Below are 9,454 nucleotides of genomic sequence, written 5' to 3'. Positions count from 1 at the left end.
ATTTTTTTTGGTTGCAGTTGTCATTGTTGTTTTAGCTGACCTGGGCTGTGTTTGAACTTGCCAGCTTCCGTGTATGTGGCTATCACCATAACCACTGCGCTATGGGCGCTGAACCTTTAAATTTACTCTTAAGCTATTTATATTTTGATGCTATTTTATTTTATTGGTTTTCAAATTTTTTACTGGGGCCATAGGGGAGGGGAAGACTCCTTCCTGCCTGCTCACAGTTTGTCCAACCACTCCAAGCTTGGGCCCTGGGGGTTTTGGAGGTGTCTGGGCACCTGGATCATGTTCCCATCATCTTGAAGGGGCACTAGAGGGTGTGGCCCTGTTGAGCATGATAGAATTTCTGGTGCTTTACATGATCAGAGAAACTTCTCTAGTAACAAACTACAGAAAAGATCCCTGAAAGTATAGTCTTTTTGATGGTATTTTATTTATTTTTTTGAGACAAAGTCTCACTATGATGCCCTCAATAGAGTGCTGTGGCATCACAGCTCACAGTAACCTCAAACTCTTGGGCTTAAGCAATTCTCTTGCCTCAGCCTCCCAAGTAGCTGGGACTACAGACACCCGCCACAAGGCCCAGCTATTTTGTTTACCTGGCCTGGGCCGGGTTCAAACCTGCCAGCCTGTGTGTATGTCTGGTGCCCTACCCACTGAACTATGGGCATTGCTGGCATTTAAAATTTTAATTTTCCAGTTATTTGCCAGTAAACAGAGACATAATTGATTTTTTGTATATTGACCTTGTATCCTAAGACCTTACATTAATTCATTCATTAGACCTTCTACTTTTTGTGCATTCATTTTGATGTCTCTGTATAAAGAATCATGTCATCTGTGAATATAGACAATTTTACTTTTTCCTCTTTATTTTTTAATTTCATGTTCTTAGGGAGTATACTCCGTAAAATTCCAATATTTTGGAAATTTTGTGAGATATGTTTTATGCTTGTGTTTTAGCAAGTGGTTCATGTTGGGTAATACTACAAATGCACTTTATACATGTTTTTCCATGGCCTCTGGCATCCATTGTTTCCATGAAAAATTATCCCTCATTTATATCATTGTTCTTCTATATGTAATGTTTTTCTCTGACTACTTTCAATATAATCTCTTTACTTCAGTTTTTGAAAGTTGGACGATTACATGCCTAGTTGTGATTTTCTTGTATTTATCTTGCTGGAATTTATGGAGTTTCTTTGGTATACAAGTAGATTATTCCCACCAAAATTTGAGGAAATTTCAACCATGTTTGCTTTAGCTCTTTTTTAAAACTTCCATTCTGGCTCGGGCCTGTAACTCAGCAGCTTGAGCACCACCCACATACACTAGTGCCAACCCGCTAGAGCTGGTGGGTTCGAATCCAGCCAGGGCCTGCCAAACAACAATGACAACTACAACTAATAAATAGCCAGGTGTTGTGGTGAGCGCCTTTAGTCCCAGCTGCTTGGGAGGCTGAGGCAAGAGAATCGCTTAAGCCCAAGAGTTTGAGGTTGCTGTGAGCTGTGATGCCACCGCACTCTACCGAGGGTGACATAGTGAGACTATCTCAACAAAACAAAACAAAAAAAAAACAAAAAAATCTTCTATTCTCTTTCTTGTCCCATCCTGGAACTCAAATTACAGTTCCATTCAACCACTTAAAATTCCCACATATCACTGAGGATCTGTTCAATATCTTCAATCTTAGTTCCCTTCGTTTTTCAGAATGTATTATAGCTAATGGCCTTTATTCAAGTTCATGGACTGTGGCGATCATAACAACTGAGTCCCAGGCCTCTAGCCACAGAGAGCGTAATTAACAGAGGGTCAAAGCTGCTGTACTCTAAAATTCATCACCATGTTTACGCTGAGGCTGCACTTCTAACAGGCTGCTCCCAGTCAAACCCTGAGCACGGTAGGGGTTCCAAGGACTCCACTAACATCTGACTTTGGCTCAAGGACCCCACAGTGGTCATGCTGCATTTTCCTCATACTTCAAGACTTCACCTAACCTCCCTTTCCTCTCTCCTTTACTGTAGGACAAACTCAGAGGCTTCCACGCTATCTCCAGTTCCTCTTTTTGGGGGGGAGGGGGAGGTGGTGGCCAGGAACGAACACAGTTTGGCACTTTTTATTGTATAGGACATAGTTACAGAGCACACAGACTCGGAAGACTCACCATTTGGGCCCAACAAGAGATAAGTGCCCCCTCCTCAATGCAGAATCCTTGGGCTGTGAGGGAGCAGGCCTTTTCTTACATAGCTGTGACAGGAGATCTATGACATAAGCAATATAAGGAGAGCCACATTTGGGCCTTGCTGTGTCTTGAGGGTAGGAGGTGGGATAAGGGGACCAGCTTCATTTGATTGCTTGGGTGTGACCCTGAAGACTCAGATGTGGATGGCCAAGTTGAGGATTTGATCATTCCTCTTCTTCACGTTTTCTATAACAATAATTTCCCTGCATTAAAGCCTTTCATATTTAATCTATTCTTGGTGTTTTCTCTGAGGGAGTGCCTATCTAACACAAGTAAAATCAGGATGGACAAAGCAGGCAGTGAGATGAGGATCTGGGATTGACTCACCCACCACCGGGCAGGCAGATAGGATTCTCTTCTGTAGAGCAAAGAGAGTCCCTGGAAAAAGGCAGCAGCTCAATTGCTGAATTTTCCATGGGTGGTAAACCGAGAAAATGTACCAATGGAGAGCAGTGTTATGAAAGGTTAACACAGATTATTTGAAAAACATGTGGGAACACTGCCTACAAAGTCAGTAGAATTGGCTAGCTATTGCTAAACAGTGTTGATGTTTTGCAGAAAGATAAATGAAAGGCTGAAGATTATTTTAAAAAATCAGAAGCCATAGACACTCAGTGATTGCTTACAAAGAAGCCCTTACTTCTGCAATGGAAAGGCAGGCACAGATGAAGAACAGGCTGAAGATCTAATTGTTAAAGTTGCTGAAACCCAAAGATGTGTGAATGCTCAGACAAAGCAGGTCTGTTATGCGAAGGTCAGAGAACTGGTGGGGGAAAATCCACAGTCTTGAAATAGGGATAGGAAGAGGACAGAGGATGAGCACAAACTGTGGCCCCCAAGAATGACTGCAGCAAAAGGGGCCGTACTTTATCACACTAACGTCCTTCTTCTGAATTTCCCCTTAGAAAGAAAGGCCCACAGGAACCACAAAGGAGCTGCTACTCAGACCTGTGTGGAAAGTGGCTTTATGGAGTACAAGTAAGAGACGGCAGCAGCTGTGAGAATGCACCTCTGAGCTCAGCCCTGGGCAGTGTAATTGCTCAAAGGCCACAGCTACTGTGCTCTGAAACCTATTACTGCATTTGTATCCGGGACAGACTTGACATGAATGAGCGTGGCAGGGAATGAAGGTAAACCTGCCCCTGGGAGACAGTGGGCTCTCTGATGACCAACTTTGTCTCAGGGACTCTTCAGTGCCTTTCCAAACCAAACCTCTCTTCTCCCTCGGGGTCAGACTTGCACCACACTCAAGGGCCCTCCCAGCCTTCTTTACCGCCTGGCTCATTTTACTCACGGTGTTTCCACTAACAAAATCCTTGCATGTTTCATCCTTTCTTAGAGTCTACTTCTCAGAAGACCCAGATTAACACAATGACCCTTTCTTTTGCTGTCCTCAATGGTGGTTAGGCCCACCCAGAGGATGTTTTAGTTCAAAAATTGTAATTTTCAGTTATTGAATATTATGTTTGGCTCTTTTTCTATAGTTTCCATTTTTCTGTTGACATTCTCTGTATATTATTCAGTAATCATTCTAGTACTGTGCTTTTCATCTAGCGGAGGAAAAAAAGCCCAATTTATCATCTAGACAAGCAAGCTTCTCATTTAAAATACAATTGGAAGGGGCAAATCCGTCCAATGTCCTTGACTTTAAGAACCTCAAGATTTAAAATGTTTTTGAATTTTAAGAAAATATTATTGTAGTTTGGTTTGTTTGTTCATTTTTCAGAGACAGAGTCTTGCTCTATCACCCAGGGTGGAATACACTGCAATCTGACCTTTTGAGGTCAAGCGACCCTCCTGCCTCAGCCTCCCAAGTCCCTGGGACTACAGGTGCCTGTCATGGCTCCCTAATTTTTCTATTTTTGATAGAGACAGGGGTCTTGCACCTGTTCAGGTCTTGTACTCCTGAGCTCAAGGGATCCTCCTGCCTTAGCCTCTCAGAGTGCTAATATTACAAGTGTGAGCTGCTGCCTGTGGTCTTATTTTATACTATAAACATTTCCTGGGGAATCTTATTTACTATCATTGTTTCAGCAGCCACCTCTCTGCTAATGAAAGTAAATTTTTGTCTCCTGCTTACTTCTCACCTCAAATCTTCAAGAACTAGACATTCAATTGCCTATTAGCAATTGACACATCATTATTTCCTCCTATACATCTTAAAGTTAACTTGTCAAAACAGAATTAATTATCTTTCCACTCACTTTTTTTTACTGTAATTTAAAAATAGTAACTGATGAAAATCTGATCTACCTGAACTCTAAAAGAAGGTGACATATGGCCATCAAGCTTAATTATTGATTTTGTCTCCTATTTATTAAATCCCTCTTTTCTGCTCACTCCTACCCTCTTCTACTATAATAACATTCCAATTTTAGTCTCTAACTCCTCACCCCGCAAGTATAAACTTCTTAATCTCAGCTTTGTCTCCTTCTCAAGCCTCCCTTGCAGATATGTTCTGCCCCCTGCTTCACACCCAAGCATTCAAACTCGTCCCACAATATCATGCCGCTCCTTGATGATCTACCTTGATGGATGCTGCCATCTCTAACAGCAATGCTCTTCCTGCCTTGTCTGTCACCTGTGACTTTTCCTCCTTCTCTATCAGGTCAAGGAGTTGCTACTTTAGGATACCACTCTTTTCTTTCTTTCTTTTTTTTTTTTTGAGACAGTCTCACTCTGTCACCTGGGCTAAAGTGCAGTGGCATCATCACAGCTCACTGTAACCTCAAACTCCCTGGCTCAAACTATCCCCCTACCTCAGCCTCCCATGCAGCTGGGACTATGGGAACCTGCAACCAAGTTTGGCTACTTTTTTCCTGTTTTTTGTAGAGACAAAGTCGCACTCTTGTTCGAGCTTTTCTCAAACTCCTTAGCCCAAGAAATCTACCCAGCTTGTCCTTCCAGAGTGCTGAGATTATAGGTGTGAGCCTCTTTGGTTGGCCTTTCATTCTTAGATTTCTCAATCTATATCTCAGGTCCCTCTCTGGGAATTCAGAAATTATGTACCTATTTTGGATTTCTGTGGCTGCCACAATGTTATTTTTCCTTTGTCTCCCCTTATTTGCTGCTATGCTGCATTCAAAATCTTGTAGGTAAGGTAGATTGATGAAAATAGTAGTCAAAGTTACACCAATGAACACTAGGTGTCACTCTTAGCTTTTGTTTGAGCCAGTAAGTTATAACCAATTCCACCTCAAAATTGTCTTTTTTTTTTCCTGGTTAAACCTGGAAAAAAATTCCTGTCTTGAAGGATTTTTTTGTTTGTTTTTGTTTTGTTTTTTTAAGAAACTCATTTATTTTGTTTTATTTTATTTTATTTTTTGGAGACAAGATCTTGCTCTGTTTCCCAGGGTAGAGTATAGTGGCATCATCATAGCTCCCTGCAACTTCAATCTCCTCAAGCAATCTCCTCCTTTAGTCTCCTGAAGAGCTAAAACTACAGGTTCACACCACCACATCCAGCTAATTTTTCTATTTTTTTGTAGAGATTAGGTTTCACTCTTCCTCAGGCTGGTCTTGAACTCCTGGCCTCAAGCACCTCTTCCTGCCTTAGCCTCCCAAAGTGCTAGAATTATAGGTATGAACCACTGCACACAGCTGAAAGCAACTTTTTATATCTACATGAGTTGAAAAAAGAATGATTCAATCTCAAAGCAAAAACTATTCTCTTGTTTGGGTGATGGGGCACTAAAAGCCTTGATTTCACCATTCTACAATTCATCTATACATGTAAAAAAAAAACCCATTACTACCCCCTAAATCTGTTCCAATAAAAAATACATATATATTATAGATAGATAAATATACATATATATATAGATTATATATATAATCTAAATGTTTAAAAACCTACTCTGTTGTCTAAGTTGTTTTAGCACTGCCAATCCAACTAGTATTTGCTGACTATCAAACATCTGGGTTTCTTTCTTCTTTCCCTCCCTTCCTCTCTCTCTTCCTCCTTTCTCTCTCTTCCTCTCTCTCCCTCTCTTCCTCCTTTCTCTCTCTTGACAGAGTCTCACTTTCTTACCCAGACTAGAGTGCTGTGGCACTCCACAACAACCTAAAACTCCTGGGCAGCCATCTTTCTGCCACAGCCTCCTGAGTAGCTAGGACTATAGGTGCCCACCAAGGTAATATTTCTATTTTTAGTAGAGACAAGAGTCTTGATTTTGCTCAGGGTGGTCTTGAACTCCTGAGCTCAAGAGATCCTCTTGCCTCAGCTTCCTAGACTGCTAGGATTACAGGCTTGAGCCACTGCCTCCCACCCAAATCTAATTTTTAAAAGCATGTAATTAATTTTTTTTAAAACCACACAACTTGAGGAAAGGGCTGAAAATTGTCTTTTAAAATTTTTCTAATCTTCATAAAAGATAAAATTTTACCCTTTGGAATAAATGTGAGTAGTAAATATTTTGTGATCTATTATGATTACTGTAGTAGTATAAAAATATTAAATAGTTTTAAAAGAGGTCTAAAGAATACACACACACACACATACACACAAATAAAAACCAAAGTAAACAAAGAAAAATTTAGAACATGTTTCAAAAGCAAATGCCTGATAGTGTTTACTTTGAAAAAAAAAAAATAGGTCTTCTTGAGCCAGATGCAGTGGCACAAGCCCGTAATCCCAGGAATTTAGGAGGCTGAGATAGGAGGATCACTTGAGCCCAGGAGTTTGAGGCTTCAGTGAGCTATGATTGTACCACTGTCCTCTAGCCTAGGGGACAGAGCAAGACCTCACATCTTGTATAAAAAGTGTTTTTTTAAATGTCTTATATACAGAAGACTCAATTATGTTAACTTATTTTTCTTCTCAAACCTAATAATCTCCCTAGCTTTGGCTTCACTCCCATTTAATTTTTTTAATCTTTCTAAAACTTTGTTGTCATCCTTGATTTTTCCTTTCCCCTCATCTTCTATATCCAAATCATTAGCACAATTTATTGGTTCTGCCTCCCAAATATATCTCTAATGTGTCCAGTTCTTTTATCTCCACCGACACCACCCTGACCTGACCCTCTCACCTAGTCCAACAGCCTTCTGGTCTCTCGGTCCAAGGTGTCCAAACCACTGTGACCTCTTAATTCTATAGTAAGATAAAAGAGGCCAACTCCATTCTAAATCTATTCGACTTAGAATCCTTAAAAAGCAATATCTCAGATAGTTGGGGGTATTTGGGCACAAGATAGAGGAAGAAACAATCTTGAAACTTCTCTGAAATTTGAAATAATCTAGGAAACTTCACATACTGAAAAGAACTATGAACACTTGAGGTGACTAATCCTAAGAACATCACATAGCCTTCTCAGTCGTAGTCTCCAGAAAAAGAGGATTCAATATTACGTTCTTCCTATTACAGCAGATGTTACTGACGATGTTTTTTGTTGGATTCTAAATGATCAGAACTGCCAAAATGGGGTTATTTATGTTAGCAAAAGAACACTGAGTCTTCTGAGTCTTGAAAGTATTTCTCTTGTGGCAGTAATGCTTTCTGTTATAAAGTGAATGCGGCCTTCTGCAAATAATTGAAAATTTCTTCTTGTTATTTTAATCAAACAGTCCAACCTCTGTGTAATCCAATTTTTTGGAGAACATTTATTTGACAAGCCTTTGCTTCAAGATGACTTGTGATTAAGGTAGAAACAGAGCAATATGTTATTCCTTTTGTTAAGAAGGGATGATTTCTCCCATAAAATTTACCAGTACAGTATAGAGCAAGCCAATCTGTTAAATTTTCCTGGAAATTTATTTTTAACTCTATTCTGCAGGTCAACCTCTAGCCTGAGACTAAACAATATGTGTATTGTGTCGTCTGATCTAACAGAGACACTACTAAGAATTATATTTTAAAAGGATTAGAATGAAGTGCTCCTATCATCATCAAAATTTTCTCTCGGCATATTTTGATTCTAGTTACTTTCATCATTTTTTTTAATTCAATATCTTCTTCCATCCTCAGTTTAGCACAGAGAAGGAACATTATAAACACACATAACTATAAGTTATTTCTTCTAAATTAAAATTAATTTGTTTACTAACATATTTTTTTCAATGTCAACAATCTTTACTACCAAACTCACTACAGGGTTAACTCTTTAACCTAACAGCAAAAACAGTAGTTATGACAAGATCAAGCATGGAGGTTAACAGACCCAATAAAGATTGTCTCTTAGAAGAGGATTGAAAAATATATACATCTGTGTGGGCTTTTTAAAAGTAAAATTTTCCAGTGTTATAAGGAAAATATTTCAAAGTTCTTTCAGTCCATAAAAAACAGCATTTGGCAGTCTGTGCTGCCCTAAAAACCCCAATTCAGGATACCCCTAGAAGAAAATCACCCCTTCCATTTAAAATTAAAAAAAAAAACAAAATCCCCCTTTCTCCTCTTATTCATCTTCCATTGCTTATTCCTCAAAACCAAAGAATAACAGGGTAAACAACATCCAGCTCACTTCTCTTATACTCTATCCCCAAGAATTATTCCTTAGGAATCTTCACCTCTACTATAAACAATTGATCTCTAATTTCTGGGTTATCTATCTAGAAACCTGCAAATCATCTTTTTGCTTCAAGGAGAGGCCTGAGGGCTCCTCAAAGGGGCAGTGTACCTAACAGAGCCCAGTAGAATGATGTGATGTCACAACTCACAGCAACCTCAAACTCTTGGGCTTAAGCGATTCTCTTGCTTCAGCCTTCCATGTAGCTGGGACTACAGGCGCCTGCCACAATGCTGGGCTATTTTTTTTTGTTGCAGTTGTCATTGTTGTCATACCCACCACCCTTGATGTATGTGTATGAGCTATAGGCACTGCCCATTTATTGACTATATTTTCTGAAATAGTGGCTGAATCGGGCACTTCCTTTGTTTTCCCATTTAACTTACTAAGTCCTCACATCAAGTAGGTGTTACCCTTCTGCTCTCCAGTTGAGGAAACTGAGGTCAGTAACGTTAAGTAACTACCTAAACCCACAGCCAATATGTAATACTTCAGGGGCTCAAACACAATTCTTTCTGGATCTCAAGTTTGTTTGTTTTTAACCATGCTATTCTCCTTTTATACCTTTTCCCCAAAATATTTTTTCTTTCTTTTTTTTTTTTTTAATTGGGCTTAAGTGATTCTCTTGCCTCAGCCTCCTGAGTAGCTGAAACCATAGGCATGCACCACCATGCCTGGCTAGTTTTCTTTTGTTTTTTCTTTTTCT

At 39.6% G+C, this 9,454-nt stretch overlaps 1 pseudogene; it reads right to left on the bottom strand.

Annotated features, from left to right (window-relative positions):
- Positions 1-340: 340 nt before the first annotated feature.
- LOC111723537 lies at positions 341-421 on the bottom strand (annotated as a pseudogene).
- Between the last annotated feature and the right edge of the window lie 9,033 nt (positions 422-9,454).

Source organism: Otolemur garnettii, unplaced genomic scaffold (genome assembly GCF_000181295.1).
Source record: "Otolemur garnettii isolate 467f Iridium unplaced genomic scaffold, OtoGar3 scaffold00012, whole genome shotgun sequence".
In the NCBI taxonomy this organism is placed as follows: domain Eukaryota; kingdom Metazoa; phylum Chordata; class Mammalia; order Primates; family Galagidae; genus Otolemur; species Otolemur garnettii.
The sequence above is the reverse complement of the archived record's forward strand: the minus strand, read 5'-3'. Positions and strand labels throughout refer to the sequence as shown.